Source organism: Musca autumnalis, unplaced genomic scaffold, assembly GCF_047663935.1.
Source record: "Musca autumnalis isolate F117 unplaced genomic scaffold, ASM4766393v1 scaffold_2, whole genome shotgun sequence".
In the NCBI taxonomy this organism is placed as follows: domain Eukaryota; kingdom Metazoa; phylum Arthropoda; class Insecta; order Diptera; family Muscidae; genus Musca; species Musca autumnalis.
The window spans coordinates 90249790-90262086 of record NW_027411755.1 but is presented as its reverse complement, the minus strand read 5'-3'; the positions used below and the strand labels follow the sequence as shown (position 1 = coordinate 90262086).

The following is a 12297-nucleotide window of genomic DNA, read 5'->3' as shown; positions in this document are numbered from 1 at the left end:
GTAATACAATTCAACTATTTAAATGGTAAAAATAAATAGGGGGAATAAAACATACCCAAATAACGTATACCCAAAATTCTGCATTGAGGAATAATTTCTTATGATTTCTTTATTATAGAATAGCTGCATTAAATATTGTTGAAAATTAAACAATTTCCCTCATGTCGTTCAACGTCTGGTATTCGAAATTAATGTCATTGGTAATTAACTGCGAGTAGATAGAGCTTTTGTTTACGAATGATGTCAACATCACTTTTGTTCTTTGCGGTCAATGATGGTGTACCCCTAATTCGGTTATTAAGAAGGTAAATTTTGAGAGTCTGAAAAATTCAACTGCCAAACCCACCTAGTAATGTAATTGACTATTATTTGCAATGAAAATAATTTGAACATATCTTCTTTTTGTTATTGTAGCTAATGTGTGCATTCATCCAAGAAATACAGGTTCACTCCAAGTTATTCAATTGGGCTTCAACTTAATGAATACTGTATGTATTTATGTAAATTTATTTTTATTGTCGACAATCGAACTTACAGAAATAGGGTTACAAAAACAACAAAAAACAATGCATAATATTAGAATACTGCAAAAATTGCAATAACTTTATAAAAAAGCAACAACAAAATAATTGTGCTTTATACTCTCTCTAGTGATTAACAAAGGCAATAAAGATGATTATGGATGTTCATCTTAAACCGTTGATCGATCTTTTTTTATTTATAATTTGTACCTTGATCTCTTACACTCTACATACGCACATGCATATGCATGCATACATCATGAACAGCTGTGCAAGTGGAACGAGTTGTTGAGTTTTTATTTTAAAAATGTTTTTAATGCTGCAAAATGTTCACAAATTATATTTTTTCCCGCCAAAATTATTTTAACTTTTGTTTGTTTAAATATATGTTCGAATAGGAAGGAATTAGGTGAACATTAAAGTGACATTATTTTCACCGTTAAGAGTTTATACAAGAGATTATACAAAGCTGCATCTGCAGTTGCCGAAGGTGAGTTTGAAGACGATGCCCTTAAAGTGTTTGTTAAAGCGGATTTGAATTGTAGGCAATACAAGAGCATTAGCAAGGGAGCAAGAATCGGTATCCTTTGTATAAAGCTATCCAGAAGGCAAAAATGTAATGCTAACCGGATTGTGAATCGTATAAGCGACAGGAAAAATTGGGGGAAATAAAATAACAAGCACTACTGGACCACAATGCCGGACAGCGACTTTCCCTCAGTAAGAAGTCATTAGGATAATATCAATATTTTTTGTGTGTTGGAAGGAAGCTATATCTACAGTTGATCTAAATCTTTTCGACATAGTCATATATATATATATATATATATATATATATATATATAGGTATATGGGTGAATATTGCGAAAAGACTTGTTTAAGTATCCCGACACATTTAAGGTTAAAAATATTGAAACAATTTTAATTCTTAGAAACGATATAATTCTTAGAAACGATTGGTCGCAAGTAGAGTTTCTGGTCGGGAATTCCCGACCCGGGATTTCCCGGGAATTCTCGATTTTTTTCGGACGGGATTTCCCGGGAAGTTTTTTTGAAATTCCCGGGAATACGGGTATTTGTATTTTTCATATATAAGTCTCATATTATTTGTCTTATAGTTATTTAATGTTGAAAATGTAGGGGAATAGCGATTATTCATGTCCCGATAATTCGTAATTCCCAATCATTTGTAACAAATTTAGGGTCCATAGTAAAAATCGCAATAATTCGTGTAAAGTACATACATTTTGGTCCTCTCAATAATTATTGTGTTTTCTGATAATTCGAAGTCTGTATAACCTCACATAATTCTGAACTTTTTGGAGACATTTCCTTGTTCTTCTAGTCCATATTTTTATTAAAGGCATTCTCGAAGTATAATACTTTGCTAAGATATAAACTTTGTGATCGATTCGAATTGTTTTCTCCAAAATTATTGTATATAATATTTGGTTTGTACCAGAACTGAAAGAATCTGCTAATTTTTACTATTTTTTCCGATTACATAAAGGAAAAAAATGTTATCGTAGTAAGAACTAGTAGGTTCTTGCAGGTTCTGGAACAGAGGAATTAAAAACTGTATAACGTGTAAGTGGCAAATCGTGTATATTAGGAATGGAAGTCAGTAATAACTATAGTATGTATGTTCATATAAGTACGCCTCTATATCTTTGGTGTCAACGTGGTGCAATTGTGAAGCTTTGTACACAAAAGGGCAACCTTGTAAAAGTCCTTTATCAACAGATTTATTATATGATCGACACGCCCTTCGAACCATAAAAAGAACTTCCCATATCATTGACCTAAAAAATAGAGTCGCACAGCAATCTTTGATATGAAGGAAGCCTTTGCGAGTATGGCCGTGGGAAACATCAATTTATATAATCTCCGCAAATTAGTCAGGAAGAATTGGTTGGCTTGAACAGCTGCCATATATGATGTATTGGTAATTTCAAGATTTTGGCGTATCGTCGTTAATATTGTTCCAAAGAGATATCTAACGATACAACTATACATATAAGGAGTATTTATTTCCTTTATGTTTGCTCTCTGTCACGTCTATGCCCCACAAACTCGAATTCTTATAGTCCCGGGAATTCCCGGGTTCCCGGGAATGAGAAATTTGTATTCCCGATTTCCCGGGAATGAAATAAAGTCGGGAATTCCCAAACTCTAGTCGCAAGGTGCAAATTCTCATTACCGTGGCGTGTCCACAGTCGTTTTGTGCTAAAAAAAACATATATATATATATATATATATATATATATATATATATATATATATATATATATATATATATATATATAGGTATATGGGTGAATATTGCGAAAAGACTTGTTTCAGTATCCCGACACATTTAAGGTTAAAAATATTGAAACAATTTTAATTCTTAGAAACGATATAATTCTTAGAAACGATTGGTCGCAAGGTGCAAATTCTCATTACCGTGGCGTGTCCACAGTCGTTTTGTGCTAAAAAACACTGATATTCATTAATATTTCGAAATATATTTTATAAATGAAGTACGCCGAGTTATTCTAGAAGAATGAACAAAGTCTATTTTTATTTCATAAATATAATTTTATTTTTTAAATTATGATTTTGAGATATTTTAGTCGTGTCCCTATTTTTTCTCATTCCCGCCGGCCAACGTGTTTATTAAGAAAAAAAAAAATCAAAAAACATGTTTGTTTGTTTATATCTAATCCGTCGATGTAACGACAATTCCCGTTAATTTTAAAGATAATCGACAGAAGTAAAAAATATAGTCAGTTGTTTGAAAACTGTTGAGGTGTTTAGTGTTTTTGTGCATGTTCCTGAAATTGTTTCATTCTCGTGAGGAGTATTTTTTTCGTTATTTATATTATAATTTCCACAATTATGGTAATGGTGTATTCATTTCTTAAGCCTTCATTGAATTATATTATATTTTGTAACAAATTTTGAAGATTTCCACATTTAAATCCAAAAATAATCACGTTTCCACCATTATCGTGTTCTCATTACCATGGCCATTTTCTAACTACGGCAATTACAAAAAAGACCCATTGCTAATTAAGGCATAAAATTGACTTATAAAACAGTATAAGCCGAAAAATATTTAGTTAAACCCATTTTCGCACTTTGCCGTTTTCGACCCCCAAAACAAGTTTTTCCGCAATATTCACTCATATATTCATATGTACATATATATGTACTGTTTCTCTATGACGATTCGAATACAAATTCGTTCGAAATACTACCAAACTCCTCTTAAGGTAGAAAATTTCAAAACTAAAATTATAAAAACAAGTAAAAAGCATTAAGTTCGGCCGGGCCGAACTTTTCATACCCTCCACCATAAAATATTCTGAACTAAAATGGAATAATTACTTTTCATTCCTGTCCCCAACTTTAAGTGGGTACGTTAAAATGTCAGATAATGTTTATGTACATTTATACTTCATTCGGGAGGCCCTTTTTTATGGTGCCTATATCTAACTATGGCTAGAAATTGGGAGGTACTGTTATATAGAAGTTATAATAAAACATGGACCTATGTTGACAGTTTTTGATGGGAGCCTTTAATGTCAAATAACTCCTAATTCGGGTAAAAAATTTAGCTAGAATCTTCAAAATATCGAAAATCGGTACATAACGTGGGAACTTCAAATGCCATTAACAGCTAGTTCGGAGGTATCTGGGCTATACGAAAATATGAACTTAAATGAACCGTTATATGGGGGCTATACCAAAACGTGGACCTATGTCCACAAGTTTTGTCATATAAGTTTATTGACATTTAAGAACTTTAAATGTAAAATATAACTAAATCGGTCTGAAAATGTAGCTACAAACGTCAAAACACCGCAAATCGGGGGTACCGTTATATGGGGGCTATACCAAAACGTGGACCTATGTCCACAAGTTTGGTTATATAAGTTTATTGACACTTAAGAACCCTAAGTGTCAAAATATAGCTAAATCGGTCTGAAAATGTAGCTAAAACTGTCAAAATACCGTCATTCGGGGGGTACCGTTATATGGGGGCTATACCGAAACGTGGACCTATGTCCACAACTTTTGTGATATAAGTTTACTGACATTTAAGAACCCTAAATGTCAAATTATAGCTACATCGGTCTGAAAATGTAGCTAAAAACATCAAAACACCGTAAATCGGGGGGCACCGTTATATGGTGGCTAAACCAAAACTTGGACCTATGTCCACAACTTTTGTTATATAAGTTTATTGGCACTTAAGAACCCTAAATGTTAAATTATAGCTACATCGGTCTGAAAATGTAGCTAAAAACGTCAAAATACCGTAAATTGGGGGGTACCTTTATATGGGGGCTATACCAAAACGTGGACCTATGTCCACAACTTTTGTTATATAAGTTTATTGATACTTAAGAACGCTAAATGTCAAGTTATAGCAAAATCGGCCTGAAAATGTAGCTGAAAACGTCAAAATACCGTAAATCGGGGGGTACCGTTATATGGGGGCTATACCAAAACGTGGACCGATATATCCCATCTTCGAACTTGATCTTCCGACGGCTAAAAAAATGGTATTCCCCAATTTTCAGCGAAATCGGTCAACAAATGCGACATGTATGTTGCGAACGGACGGACGGACATGCATAAATCGACTCAGAAAGTGATTCTATGTATATCCCTAGAAGGAACTATGGGTCTATCTCGCTTCCTTTTGTATGTTACATACAAATGCACTAACACATAATACCCCTTACCACATAGTGGTGTAGGGTATAATAATAAGAAAAAACAAGTATGAAAAAGAAGTACTCTCCACAACGAACTGTATTCCTTGCAGGAGCAGAATATCTTAACTGATAATACTCCCTTTAAGAGAGCAGATATGGGGCGTCATCTTTGTTCTTACCAAAACATGGATAAATATTTAATATTTTCCGAATGGAGCTTTTGTATCATCCGACAAGACACAGTATTAAACTACAGCAATCTCGGTTCGAAAAGTTGACAAAAAGCCCACGAAATACATAAAATTGGAAAATACCGGCTAGAAAAAAAACCGGATATACATGGATAGTTTTTTGAGAGTAAGTTTTCTATCTTCTGGGAACTCTTTTCGGTAGAAAAATGTGACTAAGATCTATGGGGGCTATAGGAAGACGTGGACCTATAATAATTTTCTTTAGAAATATTTTGTAAACCTATGGAATTATAAATATCAAACTTCAGTCATTTCGGTGTGATATTGATATTGTGATATTCAAAATACCGAACATCGGAAAGTATAGTTCTATGGGGACTCTATGAAGACATGGACCTTTACTAACCTATTTCAGATGGAAAGTTTTGTACACCCTACAAAGCTTGAGTACCAAATTGGAGCCATTTCAGTGGCAATTGAGAAAATAACCTTCAAAATACCGAAAATTGGAAGGTACCGCTCTATGGGGGCTATATAAAGGCGAGGGCCTATACCGACAAATTTCAGGGGGGAACATTTTATACCCCCAACGAAAGATTAAACGGAGATTAAATTCAGACATTTCGATGGGATAATGAGACCACATCCTTCAAAATATCGAAAATCAGAAGGTATGAAGACGTGGACATATACCGATAAATTTCCCAATTGAAGGTCTGTGGGCGTACCCGAAGATATTTTGAATTCTTTGTTCTTTAGGTTATTGAAAAATTTGTTCGGTATGCTCAATTTAACGTATTATGAAAGATATATTAACATTTTAAGATTACCTCATAGTGGAGGTTATTGAAAGTTCTGTCCGACGGAATTTACTGTCTTGTTTACACTTTTAAAATAAATTTTAGTTTTCCACACTCACACTTTTTATTCACATTTCCTTCTACAGTCGGACCTCGAATAGCCCGGATAATGGAGTAACAGTGTTTCTCATATGTTTTAATGAAAAAATTATGCGTTCTTGCAAATAAATATAAATAATAGTACGTTTATATATGGCAGGATTTAACAAACCCACTAGGTTTCAAATGTAATTTCCATTGCCTATACGTCAAATAAATCCTCATAATGGAGGTTAACCCTGCAAAAACCTATAATATAAACAGCATATAAGAGTAATTATGTATTGAATGTGATGTTTAAACGATTGAAACTGTTCTAAAATAATTCATCTGTACGAGTACATTGTTATGTCCATTGAGGTCGGAGTTTTCCGTTTTGCGTATAATCCAGGTTGGACTGTATTAGAGTTTGCAAGACATCTGCTAATTTGAAATAATTAAGTTTGAGCTGATAAATTATCATTACTTACTTAGCGCGAGAAAACTTAATTTTTTTATAAAAATTATATTTATGCGACTTTTCAAGTATTTTTTCCCTGGAAAAGGGCCTTCTTTTAAAAAGGTTTAGAAAATACTCTTACTAAATTCCCTGATTTTTTTATGTAGCATTTATGATTAAATTTACATATATCATATATTTAAAATTTTCATCCAAAATAAAAATCGTTTTTTATTTACGAGCGGTCAAGAGAAAGAAAAACAAATATTCTATAAAAACAAATCGGTATGATTGATTCATTGTTTATTTTCAGCCTTTCCAACACAATGGTTTTCTGTCCAATATGAATATTGGTTATGCCAAGCTTTGGCATTGGTTTTCTTGAAAGTTAAACCAGCTTTCAATTTCACTTGCTCAAAAAAATCCAACAAAAATGGGTCAATTTTTATATACAAAAATAGAGCAATGAACTAGAAGGAAAGAGATAATTATTTACGGAGACAAACAAAAAAATAGATGAATAAATAATTGCGCGTTTTGCACTTTAATATTTTCCGAACAATCGATGACTCTAACAAGTGTCAAGATTTATATAACAGCAACAAAAGATACGTAAGTAAATAAGTGCTTTTTCTTTTTTTCTGTTGGACGGGAACTTTAAACTGATTTTAGTTTCAATGTAAATACATACATGAGTACATATGTATGTAAGTAAGATGTACCAATGAATAACATTTTTTTGTTATTGAGATTTGAAGTGTTACAACAGTGTTTAAAAACTGCAATTGAACAAATTGTAATGAACTGATTTTGTTTTCATATCAAACAGCTGACGGGTTGATAGGCAGAACGTTTATAGTTATGTTTCCGTTGTTTTGTTTGTTTATGTATTTGATTAGTGCATGGAGATTGAATTCTTTATGCTTCACAATGCAATGCAAAACACGCTTAAATCATGGATCTGTATAAACAAAAATCAAAACCGGTTTTAAATGCACTTCCACTTGGACCAGTCATTGTCAAAACATTTCAAACGTAAAACTGCGTTTATTGGCTTGTTGGGATTAAATAACACACACACAAACATACACTGAGTACGAACACTGACTTCAATGAATTACCAACTTCTTCTTTGCCCAATTTATGTATTTGTCAGTCAATAGCACCACACGCGTAAGAAAGTTTAAAAACTCTAGCACAAAAATTCAATCTACCAAAATTGTGGATAACCAAGTCGTTGGATGGTTCTTCACTCACTTTTTTCGATTTGTTAAAAAAAAGTATTTTTTGAATTCACTTATGTCTGTTGCATTAGTAATTTGTTTATATTTTCGAACCTTTTAAATATTGCGAAAAGGTTCGCTTGCTCGTACAAAAAGGTTTCGTTTTCGATTGGCAAGAGGAACGGAAGAACGAAGAAATGAAAGCAACCTCACCGATCGAGAGTAGCAAGCACTTTGCTATTTCTTTTGACAAAAGAAAACATGGAAGTGTTGTTCTACGTCGCCGCCTTACTTCACAGTACACAACACGATCACAACAATCGGCAGTAAAATTATATGAAATGTGTACGTGTGTGTGGGTCGGCGGTAGTAGATACAATTAGACATCGGTCATTGAATTGAAACAATGAATTGAATTTTAAAAGTCCATATACAATTTTTGCTGTACAAGTGAGTTATTTTGTTTTATTGATGTTCATTTGAGAATACCGTACGTTATAAATGAACAGTATACCGATATAAACATATACGATAAATTCCTATACAAAGATTTTCTTACATATATGTATAAGGGACACACAATCATAATTATGTAGCCATTGTATATACATATTTAATAAAACGTTATTTACAATAGTAAACTATACAAAAGGAAACCTGAGTTTTCATTTTCCATAACACTAACATGGTATGAAAAAGGGAAATATGTAGCTATTCTTGTAGTGTTTACAATTTTTATTTCGAGAAATTACTAACTGTGCACTATGGTTTCAAGCAGGAATTTTTTGGCCAATACTATTTTTTGAAGTTCCAAAATTTAAATTTGTTTTTGCGCTGAATAATAAAAAACTCTTCAAGTCAACGGAAAATAATTAGTTTTTGTAAATACCTTTAGTATCTGTTGGTTGGCGCAGTACCAAAGTTGACACTTTTTATGTAAAAATAATACAGACATTGTGCTGTAAAATATAAAATTTTTGTTGTATTTCGTCGCTGCATAAATATACAGAAGTGAGACCAAAGTTATTATGAACCGGGAAGCTGTTAGTGATTACTTTCATAATATTTATAAAAAGAACGAAGAAATTTGTAAAATTAGCGTAATAAAATCAATGTTTATATATATATATGGTAAATTTCAAATTTCTTTTGCAATTCCATTGGAAGAAATATTAAAAAAATTTTTGCGAGCACATCCGCAATTTTTGGAACATGGATTAAGAAAAAAGTCGTGGTTTCAAATCTTTTCGCGTTCACAAAATTGGATGCTGCGCTCCAAAGTTATGGGGGGTTTTATTCCCCTATAAAGAACAAATATTTAAAAATTCCATTTTTGTTGTAATAAGAAAATGTCTATATAGAGCGTTAACAGCATTTCATATCTATCCGTAGGTGCCTAAATATTTACTAAATGCATTTCTATTTTCGCGGAAAATCAAGAAATACTGAAAAATCTTGGAGTAAATTTAATTTATTCTAATTTAGAGTCTAAATAAAACTCGAAAAAAAAATAAATTAAAAATACGTGCAGATTCTAGACAACGCGTAGAAAAATATGAGACCAAAATTTTAACGATAGGATTTATAACTGCCATATTACAGCAACAACAAAGACGAAAACTTATTGTTGGAATATTATTTCAAAAATATATATTTTTGTTTAATACGAAAAATAGAAAAAACATTTTTAGGAGTTATTCTACTATTTCGCTAAATTTCGTTGCAAGGACTGATGGACTTCGCTGAAACTTCTTCAGGGAAAATGCGATGACAAACCCTAAAGTGTATTTGCTTACTTTGATAAACAATAGGATTATGAAATAGAAAGTAATATTGAAATTACAACCAAAGAAAAAACATAAAATTTAAAAAACGTTTAATTCGCGAATTCGTTAAAATCAGTTAAGGCGCATGCGCTTTTCAGATACAGCGAGTGCATCTCTATCAATATGTAGCGATTTTTCCACTTTTCATTCAGCGGCCAAAGTGTGCCGTCTGCTGCATCTTACTGTTCAAAAAACCTTTATGTGGGTAAAAATTGCGCGATGTACATAGGATTATAAGGCGCATCCGATTTCAGTGGCCGCCTATAAAAAATACGTCATTATAACAAATTTTAAACAAATTCGTCAAGAACGGCGGATGTGCTACCAAATTCTATTTTATACGAAATACGAATATTACTCCAGAATCTCGGTAATTTATGCAACACGGTTTTGGAAAATAATATAATCGCGTATAAAGGATTTCATTTATGTAAAAATAACCAAAGAAAATAGCGGTTCAATGCGCGGAATCATCAAGATATAATTTTGCAGAATTTCCTACTTTCAAGGTATCTATAAGCGCCGTTTTAGTGGATGGATTTGAAAGCGGAAGGGTTAATTAGATCCGGCGCGTAAAAAAACTAAAATCACGCGGGGTTCAAGGGTATCTGAATCACAATTGTAAATTTTTATGCCAAAAAATAGGGTTTTAAAGAAAATTTACGCACCAAAATTTCGACTTTGGACTCCTATTACTAGGGAGCTGTATGAAGCACACTCATGAGATATACATCAAACGACGTGGAATCACGAGTTCTACAATCCCATTAAGAGTTTGGGTAATTATCTGGTTGCGCCCTCCAATTATAAGAAAAATTCAAAAACCCCAGATTTCAAAACTTCAAAATGTCAGCATCGATTTTAGGGGGATGCAGTGTATATATCGAAAAGTCATACAGTAGAACCATGTTGCCCAAGGGATATTCTTCAATTCTTTTTTTGAGCTCAGGTCTGAATTTTTCGTGGTTTGACCAGAAATCAAGAAAGAACACAAAAAAACTTGTAAACTTCAACACATTTTTACCCATTTTTTAATATTACCACCAACACAGCTTCCACATAAATTATTTGTTATGGTTCATTTATGCGACCCCGGCTAAAACACTTCAATTTATATAAATATATTCATATTGTATAAAATATATTGACAGTTCGCGACTTATTAAATTGTGAACCTCAACTTCAACGATTGTAAAACATTTTTGAATATTACCATATATATATATATATATATATTGAAAATTAGTTTTTACAAATATTTTTTAAATATATTTAAACTTTTAAAAAAATGTCCAAATATGTCCTCCTCCAAATCGAATTGGAAGCTAGCAGGGGGTCTGTACTAATACATTCAGAAGTCAAATCTTGCTCAAATTTGCCACAGTTAAAATAAAGTGGATTTTTCTATTTAAGATGGGAGAATTTTTTGTAAATACCTGTTGTGACTGTACGTAGTATCCAATTGAAATAGAACGATAATACCCACATCTATCAACCGATTCTTCTTAAAATTCATATTTAAGAGTTTCAGAGTGTAGAAAACAAGTATGCGTAATTTTTTGAAAATATGTCAATTTTTTGTTATAGCCCCCACATAAAACTACCGTCCGATTTTAGATATTTTGTAGATTATAGCGACACTTTATGACCGATTCGACTGAAATTTGGTATTTCGACCTCTTGGAAGATATGAATCCTTCGTACCAAAAATTATTAACATAGGTCAATGTTTTGGTTTAGACCCCGCACAACGGGACCACCCAGTTCATCAAATTTTGGCTGTTTTTTGGTAATTTTGGTCGATAAAACGTAAGAATTGCTGTTTGTACACTTTTAATATAAATAATAATTAATTTCAATACAAAATGGACGTTGAAATAGTTTTGGGCAGAAAATTTGGATTCGAGACCATTGTGCTGTTTGACAAACTTCATATAATCCAAACAAATTTAACCTGGTGGTACAAAAGGTGAATTCAGGCATGACTAAAACGCATTTTACACTTGCACTTATAACAATTATTTTGGGAGTTTACGTTATTTATTTGACAGATATTGTATGGAATTGGCAACATAAATGATGCATGTTTTATAAAACAGGATAAATGTAAAATACGTTTAATGTGCCGTTTCCACGGTACGTCGCGTTCGTTCTCTATTCATTGTTCGACCCATAACTGCGAATAAATTACAAAATTCTGTGAGCGAACGACGATTTTTCTAGGTTGTTCGAGTAGAAATACTCTCCGAACGATGAATAAATATGTCCCATCCCTAACAAATGAGAGAATTTGTCGAAGAAATAAATTATGACATGTCCAAATTCAAAAATTTATTGAAAACACAAAAATTTTCAGAAAAAAAGAAAAAGATAAATGAAAAGTAATGAACTAAACCTTTTATATAGGAAGAACGTGGTGTTTCAGTCTTAATCCGACATACATTTCTTGTCTATTGGTTCAAAATCGCGTAAAAAAATTAGAAATAAAA

The 12297-nt window shown here is 32.3% G+C and overlaps 1 protein-coding gene across 3 annotated transcripts in view; it reads right to left on the bottom strand.

The window, feature by feature from the left end:
* LOC141394220 (ATP-binding cassette sub-family G member 4) overlaps positions 1-8310 on the bottom strand; it is a 41218-nt gene extending 32908 nt beyond the window's left edge. Inside the window, exon 1 of one of the 3 annotated variants that reach the window (XM_073968222.1) lies at positions 8097-8310. The gene's annotated coding sequence lies outside the window, so the exon portion shown is untranslated. Of the gene's footprint in view, positions 1-7880 lie in introns of all 3 variants that reach the window. The other 2 variants (XM_073968219.1, XM_073968220.1) reach the window with 2 other exon arrangements.
* Between the last annotated feature and the right edge of the window lie 3987 nt (positions 8311-12297).